Source organism: Sciurus carolinensis, chromosome 11 (genome assembly GCF_902686445.1).
Source record: "Sciurus carolinensis chromosome 11, mSciCar1.2, whole genome shotgun sequence".
Classification (NCBI taxonomy): Eukaryota; Metazoa; Chordata; class Mammalia; order Rodentia; family Sciuridae; genus Sciurus; species Sciurus carolinensis.
In genome coordinates, this window is record NC_062223.1 from 14,279,588 (window position 1) to 14,299,844 (window position 20,257).

At 45.1% G+C, this 20,257-nt stretch overlaps 1 long non-coding RNA gene across 1 annotated transcript; it reads left to right on the plus strand.

Moving 5' to 3' along the window:
- The first annotated feature begins 729 nt into the window (after window positions 1–729).
- LOC124958054 (uncharacterized) lies at window positions 730–5,424 on the plus strand. Its single transcript, XR_007103824.1, has 3 exons — window positions 730–897; window positions 4,812–4,892; window positions 5,066–5,424. It is a non-coding gene; the product is annotated as an uncharacterized LOC124958054 (long non-coding RNA).
- Window positions 5,425–20,257: the final 14,833 nt, after the last annotated feature.

A 20,257-nucleotide genomic window follows, 5' to 3' on the forward strand; every position in this document is an offset into this window, starting at 1 on the left:
AGTGCTCACTCCCTCCCTGGATTTCCTGATCCAGGAGGACTATGGAGTGGACCAAGATTTGCATTTCTAAGATGTTCCCAGGTGATACAGAAACAGGTCTTGACAATCAAGATTGGGTCCTTGTTCCCCCGATGTTGAAGATTAAACTCCTGAGAAACGCTGAAACAAGAGCAAGAAGTAACTTTATTTAAGACAGGAGAGAGAGGGGAGAGAGAAGGAAGAGAGAGAGAGAGAGAGAGAGAGAGAGAGAGAGAGAGAGAGAGAGAGAGAGAAGAAGGAAGAAGAAGAAGAGGAAGAGGAAGAGAAGAGAAGAGAAGAGAAGAGAAAGAGAAAGAGAAGAGAAGAAAGAAAGAAAGAAGAAAAGTCCTGTAGAAGGGAGTCTAGAGGGGAGGGAAGCAGCAGAGCTTGTGCCCTTGGGAGAGGCTTTACCACCACTTTATGGGTTTCAGGTTTCCTTTCTTCTCATGCCCTTCTTCCCATCCTGCCTGGGTGACCAACAGTGGCAATGACCAAAGACAGGACAGGAGCCACCGAGGATTTGTACATTAATAAGTCTTTGCATTGGGAGAAACAATTTCCTGGAGGGACTTTCCAAAAATAGCAGCTGTGTTCGCACAGCCAGTCAGGTGGTGTCTGCCTTCCACTTTCACATTTACCCTGATGTCAAAGGGTCCTGTCTCCACACTTCCCCTCGGCCGTTCCTCCCTGGAACACTCTGCTGTTTGGGACTTGGCATTACACAGCTCATGACTTGCTTCTTCCTCAGGTGAATGTTTTGGAGATCTGATGTTATTTTAAACTGACATCTTTCTCAATTAATCTTTTGTAAGCACAACAAAATCCAGGCAGGTGATCAGCAGGCGCCTGAAACACCTCTGACTCCTCAGGATGCCTGTGGTAAGTGCCTCTTGAATTTCAGGGGAAATCTAGGCTGGGTGACTGTCCATGGGAGGGACTCAACCTGGTGGCTGGTGTCAGGAAGGGCGAGCAGCAGCCTCAATTCTGAAAGCTGGAGCACACATTCTAATATCTCACAAAACTCAGTTTCCATGGGAACAGAGAGTTCTTGGCAGGGTGTCTCCTGGGGGTCCACGGAGCTTGGGTGTGGGTTTGGGCTGTTGGGGGGAAGCATGAGAGTGACCTGGGAGAGGACCTGGGTCCTTGTTCTATAAGGTGGGTCTGTACGTGACCCCTGTGTCCCTGTAACTTCCCTCTCTGGGCCAGCACAGCTCCCGCGTCCCCTCCCATCTCCTCCCGCTCTCCTCCCTCCCCTCCCCCAGCCTCCTTCCCACACTGTCCACCTGCCCCTTCAGGGGCACTTTCCCACCAGCATGGACACTTGCTGTGCCCCTGCCATGTCCCAAAGCCAGCAAACAGCCTTCTCCTGACCCTAAACCCTGCGTCAGCACCACCCTTATCTTTAGTCCTCTTGGAAGAAGAGAAGAAATGTTCCAAAGAACTCTCCAGCTCACCTCTCCAGTTCTCTCGCTCCTACTCCATCTTGAACCTGATTTTTGGGCAGAGGCTGAGGCTCAGGCCCACCGGGAGGCGGGTTCTGGGCTTGGCAGAGGAATGAGGATGGAGGCTTGGTGGGAACACCGCCCTCCTGTACTTGTAGGCAGCCCCCACGCAGCCCCAGCACTGCCACAGGCCCTGTTCCCATGCAGTCCCCCCAGAGAAGGCGCACTGCCCACAGCCTGCAGAAGGGGGCGCCACTCACAGTGAGTGTTCATGGCCCTGACCACACGCTGACCTTCACAGCTGACTCAAGCCCTTGGCTGCATATGGAGGCACAGCATCGTCCCCAGATTCCTGGCCAGGGAGCCTTTTGGGCCTAGTCAGACCTTCAGCCTCACTTCCTGCCCATCCCCTGCTCTGCCCCTGTCCCCCGTCATCCCCTCTCTGAGGACCTCACTTGGCTCCCCACCCCCTGGCCACTGCTCTCTGCTGGGTCTCCTCTGCTGGCCCTCCTCTCTCCCCAGCCTTAGGCTCCACTCTTGGTCCCTCCCCGTTTCTCTCTACTCACTGCCTCATCAGTCTCATCCACTGTGGGCACCTGAACACCTTCCTGTCCCAATGACACACCAGTGCACAGCTGCAGCCACGTCTGTCCCGCACCCGGGTCTGGCCCCTCCACTAGTCAACTCCTGCACCAAATCCCCACGTTCATGCTGGTGAGAGAATCAGGGCCGAGCGTCATTTCCCTGGTGTTGAGGACAGAACACCCAAGAAACACAAAGGCAGAGTAGAAAGAAAACTTTATTTAAAGGACAGAAGAGAGATGGACTTCTCGGAAGGGGAGGGCCTGAGGTGTCCGGGGTGTCCGAGGAGGTGGGGGTGTCTGAGAAAGTGGGGTGTCCTGCCCCTTTTGTACATTTTAGATTTCCTTCCTTCTCATGTCTTCTCCTCCCCCACATCCTGCCTGCCTGGCTAGTGACCAAATGGTGGCCCAGAGGTGGAGTGTCCCAGGCAGGAATGCAGCTGCCCAGGGGCACAGGCAGGAAGGGAGCCGGCCAGGGGCGTCATTAACCATGGCGGGTACGGAGGATCAGTTCCCTGGAGGCAGGTACGCTGACAGCAGGTGAAGGAGGGAAGGCACTGGAGGGGTTTATCTCCTTTAAATCAGCCCCATCTCCCTGACACAATCACTCATTACCCCACTGCCTGACCTTTGCCCCCTGCCCCCCACCTGCACTCTACACGCTGACCTGACCTCCAGGTTTCACTGACCAAACCTCTACATTTTTCTCCTATTCCAGTCAAAGGCAATGCCATCCCTTTAGAGATGGGGGCAAGACATAAAATCATCTTCACTTCTCTCTGTCTCTCTCTCTCTCTGTCTCTCTCTGTCTCTCTCTGTCTCTCAGTCTCTCTCTGTCTCTCTGTCTCTCTCTCTCACACACACACACACAAATGCACGCACACACACACACACACACACACACACACACAGAAACTCTCACAGACCAGAACTCAGGGAATCTTGGTGCTTCCTTGAAACCCCATCCAGAATCCAGCCCTTTCCCCACTTTCTCATGGCCACGCTGGACGGCTCCCCAGCATGTCCCATGTCAATCCCTGAAGCAGCCTCCACTCTCCTCCCTCATGCTGGCACCTCTCAGCTGCGCTCAGTCAGCACCCAGCAGGAACACTTGGATGCACACGGTCACATCACTGCTCTGCTCAGAACCTTCCACTCTGATGTTTTCCTCAGGAAACAACCAGCCTCCTCGTGGAGCCTGAAGACACTGGCCACCCATAGCCCTCCATCCCTGGTCACCACTGCCACCTTACACTGCTTTTGTCCCTTTGAGGCCCCTCACGCGCAGTAGCGTCATTCCACCTTCAGGCCTGGAATGCTTCCTCTGACGAGCAGGCGCTTCCCTCAGGTACATATGACCACCTCCCTCCCTCCCTCCCTCCTTCACATGGTTGCCGGGCACTCCCCTTCTCAAGGAGGCCACCTGAGAACTCCAACATCTGGACCCCAGATCCCAAGCACCCACCAGCACCCTGCTCCCTCTCCTCTGCCCTGTTTCTCACACACCTGAAGAGTCTTCCCACACCCAACATGGTGACTTCCTTCCTCCTGGTCCTGCTCGCCTCCTGCCTCCTCCACTAGGACTGAAGCCCCTGAAGGGCAGAGATGTCTTCTGTTTCATACCTGATCCTTCACCACATTCCCAGAGCCCTGCCTGGCACAGGTTTGATGCCTCATAAATCTGCCTCGTCAGATGAATGACCTTGCCTGCTCTAGTGTGTCCGCCATTCATGGAAATCATTGGCTGCAGTTTGTATTCAATTGGATGGTCACCTTGGGACACGCTCACTCCAAAATTCCTAGAAAAGCTCCTCCCCTAGGACAATTGCACCGAGTCCATGTCACTTCTCAGAAGCACGTGGAGCTCCTCCCATCCCAGAACATTCCATGGTGCCCTGGTTTAGGAGTCAAGTCACACCCACCCCCAGGGGCCCGGCTCTCTCCCACAGTGCCCGGGGCCAGCTCCTTGCAGTCTCTCACTCACCCTAACTTCAGTGACTCTCATCTACTGGGAGAGCAGGGCAAGGAAGAGGTCTGGGACTTTCCTGCTGGGAAGGGACCACAGGGCTGCACCCACTGCCCATTGGGAGAAATAATGGACCAATGCTGGTTGAGGAGAAGGAAGCAGGGGAGGTCAGGAAGGCAAGTCCCACCCAAGGCCAGGGACACGGAATGCAGAGCAGGAAGACGGAAGCAGAAAACTGGGCTTCTCATGTCACTTCTGCCATTGCCTGATCTTGGAAAGGGAGCGTCCCCAAGCCCCACTTACACCTCAGTCCTCATCTGAGCACAGGGTGCCCTGCATGACAGCTTTGCAAAGGCACCTGAGAATGGGGCTCCAGGACTGTGTCAGCCATGCCTTATTCGCCATCTCAGAAGACCTCAGAGGGCGGGAGGAGCCTATTCCCAGGAGGCCTTTATGAATGGAAGAATTTCCTTTAAAAAAGACATTTGTTTAACACTCGTGTAATTGACTAGGTCCTTCTACTCCAGCCTTGTTACTTGATTTAGACATGTTTGTGTGACTTTCCCCTTTCCATGTGGATTCTCTCTCTCCTTTCCATGGAGTAGCCCTGGACTTGAGGGCTTAAAGGGCAACTCTCCATCCCAGGTGGTCTCATGAATCCCCAGGAGACACTCTTCCATGAGCCTGGGAGGGGATGGGGGATTTGACAGAAGCCAGAGATGGTCCATCTTGGGACCGACTCACTCTGAGCTGTGTGGACTATCTCAACAGCACTCACATCCTCTCCATCCATTCTGCTTCCAGCTCCCTGGGATTATTGTTTATGGAGCGGTGCTTCTGTGTGCAGCTCTTACACTCTGTGTCACCATGAGTTCTTCCACTAAGGTGAGTCGTGGAACTCCTGAAAGAGTGGAAAGACGCCCCAGCTGGGTGGACTCTAGAGGGCCTTCAGGAACCTCACTCCCTGCCCAGAGCCTGAAGGGTCTGGTGGCCCTGGCCCTGCACCTGCCTGTCTCCTTCATGCTTACTGGTGTGTCCTGTGTGTGCCTATTTTTCAGGTGAACGTGAATGTCGTAAATAAGTTTACAGGAGACCCGCCCTCATCCAAGGGTCCTAGAGGTAGAGGCAAGAAGTGAGATCCAGTGTGCAGATCAGCAAAATGAAAGAGTCTATAAGAATCTAGAAGAATTCTAGAAGATTCTAGGAGAATCTTTCACTGCAACAAAAGAAGACCTCCCCCTTCTCTGCTCTACAACCCAGGTCCTTCTTTTCCTGACAATCTAAGGGCAAAGTCCCTCCTTGCTCACACCCTGCACTCCATGCTTCACTTCAGCCCCATGAATCCTGCTGTCCTTCTGTTGAATGGAGAGGAGTTTTTCATGTATGTCAGCACTTAGTCCCCCCTGGGGGTGTGCCCTGTGTGCTTGTGGATGGGTGTCTTTGCACAGGCTTTGTGCACATGTCCACCTGCACTTCTCTCCCTGTGGGCTTGTGGGTGGGGGAATATCGAGGCAGCATCTTCTTCTTTCCATCACCCCTTTATTAATAAATGTGGATTAAGCATCTACTGATGTGTCCCACGGTCTGTTCATGGCAGGAAGTGGGTAGCATCATGAACATGACGCCGTCCTTGACCTCCAGGCAGGTCTGGCCTCAGGAACACACAAGAGCACACACCATGTGTATTCGTCACCTCTTCATCAGTGTGAGGAATGCCTGAGACAGGCCACCTTTGGAGAAAGGAGAGCTACTCAGCTAATGGTGTTGAAGTTTGGAGGGCCTGGCACCCACATGGGCTCTGTTGTAGCAAGTAGTCATGGCAACCATGGGAGCACTTGTGGAAGGTAGTGGTCACTTCTGAACCAGGTGCAGATGGGCCTGGGTGGGGACAGGCTTGCTTCCTACAGTAACCACCGTTTTGTAAGAATCCCCAAAGGAGTGACTAAGTAAATCCTTTTGTCCCAAAGGGACTGAGAGTCTCCCACCAGAACCCACCACCACAGATTCCACCACCTCCCAATAGCACCAAGCTGGGGACCCAGCCTTTATTCCCAGTCCGTGCATGGGGGGCCCTCACCCCTCCCAAGCCATAGCAGCCTGTCAGCAAGCTCCTCCAACAGGCCACAGCTGGCAGATGTGCACGGGGACACAGTGGTGGGTGTGAGTGGTTCTGGCAGTGATGGGGGAGGGTGAGGAAAGCAGGGAGAGGATGGAGCTGGGGGAGGGGCAGCGTCCCCTGGGCACCAAGGCCAGTGGGGTCCCTCAGGGTGATGCGGAACCGCGTGACAACACTGGTTCACCCTGAAAATGCTCAGTCCTCCCTGTGCTGTTACCACTGATGCCACAGAACCCAGGCCTGGGAAATGGCCTTGGGTAAGGAAGCTTCCAGAGTCAGGAGGCTGCTGCATGGTCACTCAGGGGAGGAGGAGGACTGAGTCCAAGGAGCAGAAGTGTCTGTTTCCAAACTTCTACGTTTACAAAACAACAGCATATGTGCTGGTGTCCATGGTGACCCCCTGACATCTGGAAGGTGACATTCTGATGGTCGTAGGCAGATCTCTAACATGCCATCATCAGTCCTTACTACCAGTGACACGCTGCAAGGAAGTTTTCATTTCTGTCTTATGGGTCACTGAATGCAAATGTCTTTTCACTCTCCCAAGTCATTTTAGCCTCTGAGTTCCTCTGAGAAGGCGCTCCTGGGTGTCTTGGTGTCAAGCATGCTGTCCCCTCTCTAAGATCAGGTGGAGGTAACCAAAGGACATATTGGCCAGATGTAATTATAAAAGGAGTTCATTGGACTGGCACTCGACGAGGTTCCCAGGTCCCCAGGGTCAGGGCTGGGGTGGAGGGCCAGGGAAGTTGTGTGCAGCCCTGGCTGGGCAGTGTGTTAATAATCTGGGGTGGACAGGGGAAGCTGGAGGGCCTTGTGTCCTTCTGGGATTGACTGGGGACTCTGCTGCCTGCCAGGCAATTGTGAGGCACCATTAGGGTTCTGTCAGTGCCGGGTACATTGTTCCTTTGTGCCTGCGCGGGCTGGTGCCCATTCATGGCCTGCCCTGCCCCCCACCCGGCCGCCTCGGACTGCCCTAAGATTCTGGCCTTTTTGATGATATAGGGCCCAGAGTCCATCTGGCTACTTCCTGTTTATTAGGGGGTGTTTGGGGGAGAAGGCTCAGATGTGGGAACAGTAGGGAGGTGGGTACGGGTGCAGAAGCATTTGGATGACAGTGACTCTAGCAACCGTGCTGATCCCATTTCGGGTGTTCTGAGGAGACAGGGAGCAATCATCAGTAGGAGTCCTATCACTAATATAGGAGTAAGGATGGGGGTTAGCCAGGTGGCAAGAGTGGAGTTCAGCCAACTTGGCCAGGGGCCATCTAATTGCTGCTGTTTTAGGTCTTTCACTCAGACACCTGAGGGTTTTCAATTTCTTTTTTCTACCAGCCCAGTTTCACTGATGTAGTAGCAGCATTTTTCTCTTAGGAATATGCATGTTCCCCATTTTGTCTGCCATCAGGAGATTTAGTGCTCTGTGGTTCTATAAGGAAACTTGGCAACAGAATTTATTTGCCTTTTAGGGAGGCTAAAGAGGCAGTAGATGCTTCTACTGCTTCTTGGAGTTGCTATTCTAGTCTCTGGGTGGTGGTGACTGCATAACCAAGTTCCCCTGCCCCAAACCCAGAAGCGGTGACTGAGGAGGCTAGGGAGAGTTTGACCACCACTGGTAGGAAAATGACCTGTTGTATCATCTGGGAGTGGATTCTTCTATGAAAGAGAAATAAAAAGACATGAGTCCTGAATTGAGATTAATGCAGAATAAATGTTGCAGCATCTGGAACAAGTCAATAAATATCATGAAGATGAGAGAAGTCAATATCTCACCAGGAGGTGGAAGAACTGAGAAGTTGTTCCCATTACAAGGCCTAACAAAGGCTGGAGAGGACACAGCCTTTATTTGGTAACTTTCACATTGTCAGAGTTATCAGGAATTAAACACAATATTTAATTTTTAATGTCACTGATGTCCCCAGAAAATATAGTTAAGCTTCTTAATGTCATCTGAGTTTTGTAAAATATTCTTTTATTTGTATAACCTGTGTTTAGTAGAGATCTCTATATTATTTCTGTGACTTAGGGCTAGATAATCATACTAGCAAACGTAAATTAAGCCTACCTGTGTAGCTTAGGAAGATCGGTAGGCCTTAAACTGACTAAAAATTTCTGACTCTTTAACAGCTTCTCTTGATAGTTATCAGGCACATCTGCCCAGGAATCTCTCTTTTGTAGTCCAGTGTTTACTTATTCTAGGGGACTAACACAAGTGTACATCTTAAGTTATATTTAACTATTGTTTCTTTTTGTAAATGCCCAAGAATGGTTATGTTTTGGTTTTAACTGTTTTGCTAGGTGTTAAAGATCAAGCTGGTCAAATTGACCTTTTCTTGTCTCTTAAGAGTTAGCTGAGTTCCCACAGGGGTCACTCGTGGGAAACTTGAGAGCAGCTTCTTCGCTCCTTTAGTGCCATTCACCAGGTAGTGTCTCCTTGATGAGGTGGCTTCCCTTGGAAGCATCAGGTGTGTCTCCCTTTTTCAATGACCCTCCTCTGCAGCAGGTGCACTGATTGATTTTTCATCCTCTAGTGGTCTCATCAATCTCCCTGATCAGAGTTGCAAGCTGCTTAGAGAAGTTCTCTTGTTCTCTGGATTCAGGCTGACTCTGAGGGCAAGGGTCAAATACTGGTTTTTTCTTGGTCCCTTTGTTTTCATCTCATTCTCTAAGCTTTATTTTATACATCCAGGAAGCCAGTCTCACCAGTCATAAAGTAAGGGTATTGGGCTTTAACTTTATTGTTTATGACTTTATAGTTTTTCACCCCATTTTATGTAATTGGGGTCTATGTTATCTGTCCTATAGGTGATGGTTTATTATCTGAAATTAATTTAGGTTGTTTTTTTTTTTAAGTAGTAGTTCTGCAAAACATTAATCAAGCAACAGTTATACAGTTTACATGGAAAATATGAAATGGAATTAACTACAGTAAAACATGTAGTTTGTGTAATAGGTATCTTGAATTTTGACTGAGCTGTATTATTTGCCCTGTTTGAGATCACAATAAGTTTACAACAAAACCAGTCTTTTGAATATAACCTTAAATGAGCTGAAGTCTGGCTTATTTTGGAGCCATTCTAACATGCAGGAGGGTGGGAGGCAGAACTTTATCTCAGGTAAGGCAGGGCTCTTCACAAATATTAGGTAAACTGTTCTAATTCTGAAATTGATTTTTGACTCTTTTGCCACGACCAGTGTGACCAAACTCTCAGGTCCAGCGAGGGGTAAAGGAAGATTGGAAAATAAAGATTTATAAACACAGATTTTGAAGGTTAGTCTGGGATCAGATGGAGCTCTGTTCTCTGATGGAGATGCAGATCTAAAGAGTTAAGTCAGCGATTTTTATTTATATATGTCTTACTCTCTGGTTAAAGACTATGTAAGCTTTATTCCTTGTATTCAGGAAAGTTACAGAAACTAGGGCATCTATGTAACTTTTTCACAGCTGCAAAGTGCAATGTTAGGAACTCTGTGTAGCTCTCAAGAAAGCCCACTGTCCAAAGCTACTGCCAGGTGTACAGGAACCAGAGAAGGGAGCTGGTGAAACATTGTGGTTGTCTCGCAAAAGAATTCCTTCCTGCCCGAGAGCTGTGTGCCTGAGATCGATGTCAGAGCTGATAGGACTCCTGCACAGAGCCTCCCCAGGCAGGGCACTACCACAGCAGCCAGGCATCTTGTGCCCCAGCACAGGAACACTCCCAGGCACCATGCACGCCACAGCCATGAGGTCATCAGAGACCCCAATCTCAGTCACTGCTGTCCTGTCCTCTGCGACCACCTTCCACACTCTTTCTTAAATGGTATTTTACAAAGTTTGCATATTTTGCTTTCAGAGTCTATAAAAAACATTAGTTAACATAATATAACATTATATCTAAAATATAAATTAAAGAAAGGCTGAGAGAGAGAGCTTTTAACTTTCATTTTGTGTGGAAAAGTGGCAAATGTTTTTATGTTTTACAATATTAATCTTTAAATAGATCAGGTGCTCATCTTTCTTTAAAAATACATTTAAAATTTTTACCTCAGTGTAAAAAGACACCATATACCTTATTGATAATAGGTCCTGTTATAGAACATTAAATAATATAAATAAGTCACCAATAGAATTTGCTATTCTTACAAGTTTAAAATTACCATTATAGACAAGTTTAGTTTGGAGAAGAGCCGCTTGATAACTTTTCTGCTTTAAAGACTTGTGCCCCTGGAAGATATGAACATATTTAATATACAAAGAAGAGTGATACATCCACTAACCAAGTTTAATTTTCAAAGAAAAATTTAGACTCCATAATGTAGTACAATACTTTAACAGTTGTTTAACCATAATTGTATAAACCCAAATTTCTTTAAGACTAATTGCTCTAAAGAATAAAACTTAACAGACAGAATGTTAAGAGCAAAATCGGTATTTTAAAGAAATCATTGTCAGTTTTATATGTAGATTAAACCTTTGTACATTCATATTTGACCTTAGGGAAAAGCCTTATATAGGTTTAACTGATTGTCTCACATACATATAAACAACTTTGTTACATACAAACTTGTTGAAATTTGCCCTTTACTTACACAAGATTTTCTTAGCACTTACTTAGACCCTATGTATTTCATCACACAAACACTTTCTTATCCAGAAACATTTTTTTCCTACTAAATATATTTCCATACGTAGAACCTTCCATCTGTTTCCTGTTAACCTCATTTTTTGTTCACATTTTGAAACAACCCTTATGAAATTTCTGATCTTAGATAAACACTTAATCTTAATAGGATGAAATACTTTGTTATTTACAGTACTCTAACTGAAACACAATTGAAAATTTTAAACCCTTCCTACAAAGAATTACATCAGTTTGTTTACCAATTTATGAAAACACACATAATGAATCAGTATATATTCCCATGGAATTTAAGAAGTTAGGAGTACTTGATGTTAAATTAACCATTAGCATTTTAACTTTGTAAATTAATCAGAGTCTCTAACAAACACATTTGAGTAATCATATATGTCCAATCTAATTAACTTATTCTTTAAAAACCAAGATATCAGATAAGTGTATTGAACAGTATCTTCCATCTCTTTCCTGTTGAAGAAAAGTCCTAGAAACCATTGATGTGAGACATTTTATAGACATCAACATTTTATTAATTTGACCACCTTGAGACTTGTGAGGTAATTTTAAAGACATTTTACTTTCCTTTGTTTACCTAATTTAAATTGAACCTTTTAAAATCACATGAATGAAAGGTATCTGGATCCATTTTTAAAATTTTAATTTCTTGAGCGCGCATTATCTATGTGAATTATGATATCATGTACATGATTTTTGAACACACAACAGACAGACAACATGATATACACATAACACCAAAGCAAAGGCCTTGAAACTTTTTATAGGTGAATCTCCACTGCAATGTAACAGATGTTCAAAAACTTGAGTTGAATACAAATAGGACTGATTAAAAAACATTAATGTTATGAGCTCAAAAACTAGAGAATTTAAGGAAAAATAAGAGTCCTGGGAAAATGACATGGCTGTCAATTATTTTAGTAAAGCACCATACAATTTACTTTTGCTGGAGTTTAGGTAAAAGACTCTTTTTGCACCCATGGGGAGAGTTATGTCCATTAGGTGGACCTGGTTGGCATGGTCTCGTGCCACCAGCTGGGTATGCGTCCCTTCATCTGGAGCAAGAGCAGAAGAGAGAATGACATAGACATCATGTCAGGTGAGGCCATGAGCCTGAGAGAGATATCTAAATTCCTTAATATACGTGGAGGAGTCAGCAGAGAAATACTCTAGGTTCTTCTTAATCTGGGAAAGATCCTGAAGTGAGAAGGGGATGTGGACCCACTCGATGCCCTCTGTGCCAGCCACCTCCCAGAGAGGGCAAAGGAGTTCTGGGTTGGGTGGTGGTGGGGGACTGATGAGATCGGGTGTGGGTCCTAACCAGAGAGGAGCGAGGTGGGGAGGAGGGGGACCTCTTGGGGAAGGAGGAGGAGGGGGAGCTGTAGCTGTAGGAGGAGAGGTGAGAGAAGAGGAGGAAGTCTGGCCTGAGTAGGGAGGTGGGTAACAGGAGGGTGGAGCTGAGAGTAGTTCCAGTGTAGGTGAAAATGAGGAGGAGGATGCAGAAGGGCAGTGTGGGAGGGGTTTGGGACCTTCTCTGGCTAGGAGAACTTGGGCAGTAGGACAGGTAGAACAAAGGGAAGGATGAGAGTGCAAATCCCAAAAGGCCTGAACATAAGGCACTTGTGACCATTTCTCTGTGTGGCAACAGTAATCGTCGAAATCGGTGAGGATTTGAAAGTCAAAAGTTCCCTCTGGTGGCCATTCTGAGCCATTGTCTAAAACGTGCCAGGGCCTGGCCACAGTCCAGTAAAAGATCAGCTGCTTACTGCACAAGTCTTGGGTGAGTCCTAATTTAGTACAGGCAGCCCAATGGGGTCTAAGGAGGACTCAGTGTTTCCCCTGACCTTTCAGTATTACCTGGGATAAACAGGAACAGAAAGAGGCATCCCAAATTCTGAACGTGCTCACCTGAGGAATGGAAGGTGGGGTTAGCTGGAGGCTGGGACATCTCTGCAACCCACCACGTGAACTATGTGATTCTACTACCAGGGGCTCCCTTGAAATCGTACTTTTGCATTGGTTGGGTTTTCAGTTCCAAAATTGAATCCACCTTAGGAAATCTCAGACATAAAAATAGTTCTTGATAAATGAAATGGGGGGCAAATAGTGTACTAATCAAGACCAACCTTCCTGGATCTGTTGTGTAAACCAGGATGCAATACCCTCAGCTCCCAAAGGGACCCACCCTCAGGCCATTGTCTATGGGCAGGGTGACTAAGGCCCTTTATTCTCTCTCCAAATGGTTTCTCATTGCTGCCTCTAGGGCTCCATCAGATTCCATAACTGCTCCTCCTGCAGCCTCAGCCCTGACTTCCCACTCTGGTCCCATAGCCTCTATCCTGAGAATTTGGACCTAGACTTCACTGAGATTCTGCCAACATGCTCTGAAAGCAAATGAAATAGAATACAGAAAGAATAAGAAATGGAGGCAGACAACAATGGATCAGCCATGTTTTATTAGGCAGCAGAGGGGCACATTTTCAGGAGGGAAAATGGCAAGTGGCTACATTAAGGGTCTGAGTTTTGTATGGTTCAGAGGGACTGAGTCCCAGCAGGAAATGTCTTGGTTAATGCTGAAGGAACCTTGGACCATCAGTGGAATGGTTATACATGAGGAAAACTGCAACCAGTTTAGAGCTCATTACTCTCCTTTTCTCCTTGGGGGTTGTGATTTTCCATATCCTTCAATCTTGTCTGTGAAAGGGGTCAATGAATAGGAGCATCAGTGCCTTGCCTGGCTGCATCCTGCTGAAAAGGGGCCATGTAGAAGGACCTAACCCTCCTCAGAGATCCTGGAGAGAATATGGAGATTTGTGGTCTATTGTACTCTTGTAGGATCCTGGTGCTTGAGGCTGAAGAGGAGCATATACGAAGGGAGCCTCGAGGACATCATAGGTGCCTTTCTTGTGGTTTCAGGAGCACAGATTGTGAGTGCACTGGGAGATTGGCTTTGACATGTTCCTGGGAAGCAGCTTGAGCTAAATGGTCTCCTTACTAAGCACCTGTCTGTATATGAAATTAAAATACACAGAAGAAAAGTTATTATGAAAAAGATGAACATTGAAGTGGGTGTAAGGAGAAGGAACCAGGAGGTGCATCATCTTAGATCCCCCCATGAGGACACCAAGAATCAGCTAGTTCTCATCTTTGCTGTCCAGGCAGTCCTGGACCTGTTTAACCTGTCTCTTACGAATCCTGATTGGTTTACATAGAAACAGCTTTCCTCCCCAGGGAAAAGGCAGAGGCCACATATTCAGCAGAAGGAAATTTAGGCCATGATGGTTTTCAGGAGGACAGATGCCACAGAGTCCAACTGATTTGGTAAAGTCAGTATTGATTTGGCAACCTGTCTTCAATAACCTTTTCTGACAATTTTTTGTAGTAGTGAATGGACGTTTCTAATTCCACCACCCCTGTGCCAATCCCAGTGGGTATCTCTGTCCCTATGAGTAAGGAAATAAGATGAAGGGCTGTCTTGTGTCTGGTGTGCACTGCAATGGGTTTAGGCAAACTTTGGTTGTTAGGTAACATATCAATTTGAGGAGTGAGGAAAACCAAGATGCAGAGGCCAGTCCAAGTTTTGGTAGGCAGGGATAAATATGAGCCTCACGAAGGAAAAATGCCCCAGAATTTAGGGTCACCATGGCTGTTGGGCTAACTCTTAAGTTCTGTGAAAAGAACTGCTGTTTTTTCTTTTAAATGCCCAGGTATGACTGTGCTTTGGTTATAACTGTTTTTGTTAGGTGTTCAAGACCAAGCTGATCAAATTGGCCTTGTTCCTATCTACTGTTAAGAGTCAGCTGAGTTCTCTCAGTGGGTCAGTCTTGGAAACTTGAGAGCAGCCTCTTAGCTACTTTAGTGCCACCTGCCAAGATGGGTCGGGGTTTCCTCTACCATGTGGTTTCCCTTGGAAGCATCAGGGATATCTCCCTTTTCCAATTACCCACCATTTTGCAGCATGTACACTGGTTGGCTTTCTGTTCTCCAGGGCCTCATTAATCCCCCTGATCAGGAAGTCATGTGACCCAGAGTTGCAATGCCCATAAAGAAGTTCCCTTGTTTCCTGGGTTCAAGCTGATCTCCGAAAGAAAGAGCCAAATACTGGCTATTTTCTTTCTTGGTCCTTTTATTTCTGAACTTCAGTCTCCAAGGTTTGGTCCTAAGTACCCAGTTAGGTAGTTTCATGAATCTTAAAGTAAGAACAGTGGGTTTTAACTTTAATGTCTATAACTTTACAGTTATTTAGCCCTTCTATTTATTTGGGGTCAGTATTAGTGCTGGAAGTCAGACTTACATCCTGTCTCTTTTATAGATGATGGCCTATTAGCTCAAATTAACTCAGATTGCTATACTAGATTTTGTACTTCTGTAAGGCACCAACAGATAATCATTAAGTTTACAAGGGGAATGTTAAATAAAATTAACAAGAGTAAAATTATATTTAGTTTGTATAATAGCTGTGAACCAAGAAACATAATTTTTATAATCCCAAACCTTTACTTTAAACCTTAGTTTGAAGAACATCAGTTTGGTAAAATGTTCTTCTTAACCTTATACTTTAAAGACTTGTATACTCCAAAGTATGAATACAGAAAGGATAATTCAGAATCTGTAGTGTAGTATAGTACCCTAAACCAACAGTTTTTGTTTAACCAGAGTTGTTCAAATCCTAATTTCTTTAAGACTAGTGTCTCTAAATAATGAAACTTAACCGACACAAAAAATTATTTTGATACATAAGAGCAGATTAGTGTTTTAAGAAATCCTTGTTACTTCAATTTAAAGAGAATTAAACTTTGGTTTGTATTAGTACATGAATGTTTGACCTTAGGAAAAAGCCTTAAATAACTTTACCTGATTGTGCTAATCATATGTAACCACTTTAGTTACACACAAACTTTTTGAAACTTACCCTTCACGATCCTGTTACTGACTTAGACATTCTGCAACTTGTGTACATTCTTAGTTTTCTCTTGTCTTTCATCTTGGACTTTAGAACAAGAATATGACTTTATTAGACAAAACACTTTCTTATAAAGAACATTTCCTTTACCTTTTAATTTGCTATGCCAGGAACTATATTTTTATACCTATAACTTTCTTTGTCTTTTTCAGTTTTAGACCATTTTAAAGATTCATATTTTAAAACAGTCCTTATGTATGTTATCTGTGTAGATTTTTAAAGAACCTACTGGTAAGACCCGTGTAATAGGTCCCATGTCTTAAAGGGGCAGTAACGGATACAAACCCAGACAGACAGGAGAGGATCATCAACACCAGGGCTGACAGGCAGAGACCTTTAGAACAGACAACCTTGCGCATTCAATTTTCCTCAGCTTGGATAGTGAAAGACGCAGGGCAGGTGGAGGAGTGGGTCCCGAGTGGCCAGCTCTGACCCTTCTCCCCTCACTGCCGACGTCCCTCCTGGAGTCACAAGTCCAGGACTGTTGGTCTTGCGGGGGCCTCAAGCCTGATTCAGAAAACGGAAGTTCTCCTGGGTCCAATTAAAGCAGCAGTATTTTATCATCCTTTGTGGATTTTTTCCTTTTTAAAACCTGTGTTTGTAGAACAGTATATGAAAGTAGAATTTTAACCCTTAATCATCTTGTTTTTAGTGAAGACCCAGAAAACAACAATCTCAAAATTTTTTCATGTACTAATTTAGGAGCACGCACCTAATGTTTAATTATATTACCTTATAGAATTTAAGAAGTTAAGAGTACTTGATTTTATATTCAGCAGTTGATAATTTAGCACTTTTACTTTGCAAATTAATTAGATGTCTCTGCTGACAAACACATTTATGATTAATCCCATTGATGTTGATGTTAAATCTAATTGACTGATTTTAACTTTAAAAGACAAGATATCAGACAAGTGTAGTTAACAGAACTAGCTACCTCTCTTTCCTGTTGAAGAAAAATCCTAAAATAATTGGGTATTATATCCTGGATATTTTATAGAAACCAATACTCTGTTAATTGTGTGACCACCTAGAAAATCTTGTGAGTTAGTAATTTTAAAAATCATCTTTATATTTGTCTTTTTACCCAATGTAAACTGTACTTCTCTTTTAAGTCATGTTAACTAAAAGATATTTGGATCCATTTCTTATTTAAATTGTAATCTACAAGTACTTATGTATCTATTCACCAATTTTGATACCATGTACATGATCTCTGGACACAAACACATATGTAGAAACAAGAATACAATACACGGTGTGCACACATACAAGAACATACAAGAAACAAAGATTTGGTAACTTTTTCTAAGTGGAGCTCCACAAGCAGGAGGTAATGTCACAAATGTTTATTAAAAACCTCTCTTAGATTTAGCCTGTTAGAAATTAAATTAGAGCTCATCAGACTTTGCATTATGACTTAAATATAGGACAGTCTGGTACAATTGGAAATTATAGGTGTAAATCTACAGCTGTGACAGACACTGATGTCAAAGATTTCAGGAGGCCTGTTGTTTGTCCTCAATGGCTATCAGATTTATTCCCAATACCACCATGTCTATGTCCTTCCTAGGATCTTGTAAAAGGAGTTTTTCCAATGTAGTTTAGAGTTAACCCTTGAAGAAGTGACCTCTGAACAAAGAGAGAATGCAAAAATATTTATAGGTAAATTAAAAACCTGATCAGAAAAATACATTAATTTAGGTGCACAGGACCAAATGTGAATTTACCACAACATAATAAGCTCAAAAATGTAGAACTAATCTAAAAACAGAAGTTCCAAAAAAATTACATGGCCATAAGACTTTAGTAAAAGATCATGCAGAACATCTTTATCAAATCAGAGTGCACTTTTAGCTTAGATTCGGGTCAGTTTATTCCATTGTTCTCTTTCTGTGCTGTAGCATTTTGGGAGGTACTTGTAGGAGAGCAGGCTGGTACAGTCAAGATAGCCAGCCAAGTCAGAGGAGGCTTGGATTTAAGTGATACTTTTTTTCTTATGTCTTCATGGGTTCTCTGAAAGCCTTGTAAATCTTGCATGCTCTGGAGGCCTTTGCAACTAGCATTTTCAATGTAAGCCTAGGGGAGAGAAAGATCTAGCAGAAGCTAAGAAGGAAGAAAAGCTACTGTTTTGAGCTTTGGGGGCAAAAGCTCCTGGACAGAGCATTTTAACCATTTTTCATTTCCCCATTTGCTCATAAGGCCAGGTCTGGATGCAGAAAATTATTAGGCATCTCCTTTCTGTCAACTGTGATGAGGTCATCCCCCACTATTAGTTTTGAGGATGAGGCTGCCCTCTGAACTAATGAAAGAGAACAGAACGTGGGTGTCTGTGTGGAGAAAACTGTCTCTTGGCTAGGGGACATCTTCCAGGTCCTGGAATCTCTAGGGGTCAGCAGTCTCTGCCTTTCCTTCCATGACCTCTGACTGGGCCTCACTCAGAATGGAGGATACTAACTTCTTGATCACTATTTTAATTTTAGGAAGGATGTTTGTCAGTTAGTTGTGCTCTTAAAATTCCTCACATGCCCCTTTGTCCTTTGGGTCCTCTTACTCACAGGACCATGATTTCATATTGTGCTCCTCATTTTGAGGTGGGAGGCAAGCCTCTTAGTGCTCTGGGTGAAGTCTCTACTAGAGAAAATAAAGAAATTTGGATTCCTGAACTAGAACAGATGGGGGGTAGTTTTATTGTAATTAACTTATGCAGATTTTCAAACCTCCCTATGTAGCAGGTTAGGAAAATTTATAGGTCTCAAATTGTCTCAGAAAAAGGCTTGTGATTCTGACAGTATCATTTGATAGTTTCAGGCACTCGTGTCCATGAAACTTTTCTTTCTAGCCTCTAGCTTTACTTACTTTTGTTGGGAGTTCATCTGCTATTTTGGAGGGGGTGGTAAATGAAGAATCAGGCTGGAGTTCTGGACATGATCTAGGGGGCTTATGGAGTGGACTCAGTGAGAGTTAATTGTAGAACAGAGCTAGTTTGTCATAATGAGGGCCTTGAGCAAAGGCAAAAGAAATCTTGAAGAAAAGGAACCACAAACCATTTGCCATTTTGTTGGAAGAAATTATCTAAAATTAGAGGATTTTGGAGTCAAAGGTCCAAATTCTGAATTTGGGTAATTGACTTATGTTGCCTAATTTTGACAGTGGCCACACTGGGTACGAAGCCTAATGAAGTGTTTAATTTGGAGGTTTGGCTGGAAGTGGAGAGTCTTATAACTATATATGAGACATCCCAAGGTGGAAATCCAGTGGAATAGACTGGGGAGCTCCCATGTTGGAGAAGTTGGACTAGAGTGGTGGTCAAGTTCAAAGCATCCTTTGATGTCTCCTGTCACTGGACTGAGTCCCCAGAGAATGAGAGGGTGTCCCTTTCTACAATCTCAGTGGTGGTGGACACCTGGGTTCCAGTTGAGCCAAAAGGTGGAGGGTCTCAGGCAGTTTGCCTCTGCAGGAGACCAGAAGGTATCTTTTCTTTCCAAAGAATGAGCAGGCTGGTGTTGCCTGTAGAAGCAAAATAGCAAAATGTGTCCTATGATCCAGAGACTTAAGTGCAGAGAAGATCTAGAGAGGAGAGGATAGAAGGAGAAGCCTCCAACACCAATAAAGGACCCAATACACATAGCAATGAGGTAACAAAACCTAACCCAGTAATGGGTTTTGTTTTGGGCCATGTACCAGTCACGGTTTAGCCAAAGTGCAGGGGGAGGATGTGAACAGCACCCTTCTATAAGGGAGAAAATGGAGGGAAACATAAAAAGTGTAGAAGGGGTTCATTAGGACATGGAGGGGTAAAGCAGCACCAAGTGAAAGCAAATGAAAAGGAACACAGAATGGAAAAGAAATGGAGCCAGATCTCAATGGATCAGCAGTGCTTCATTTAGCCAGGGGAGTGGGGGGCCAAAATTTCAGGAGAAAAAATAGCACCTGGCTACTATTAGGGCTGAGATTTATAGGGTTTGGAGGGGCTAAGTACTAGCAGGAAACGTGTTGGTTATAGGTGGAAGGAGACCTCAGGCAGTCTCGAATGGTGTAGATCAGAAAAATTGCAACAAGTTCAGAGCCCAGTACTCTCCCTTTCTCCTTGGGGGTTGTTATTTAACTTCTAGAGCAGGGTCCTCTGAGTTAGCACTTGGAGCTTCTCCAGAAAGGGGGCTCCTGACCTGACCTGCTTTCCTTCTGAAATCACCATGGGACTTTTTGAACAATGTTCCTAGGGACATTTTGAATGGTGTTCCTTTCCTATCCTATCACCTACCTATGAGTGTTCTAGTCCCCTCACTTTCAAAGAAACCCCTCATTAATGTAGGGTGACAGCTCACCTGTACTGTGGTGATGAGACCCTGCTCTCTTTGCATCATGCCACAAACCTTCATCTGCAGGCCTCTGGCCACTCCCCTCCCCTCCTGAACAAAAGAATAGAAAACTGCAAGTGACTTGGAGATCTGTGACCTACTCCAAACCTGGGTGGAGAAAACAGAGAGTTAGAGGGGCAGAGATTCCCCAAGGTCATCAGCCAGCGGGCGGCACAGGCAGGA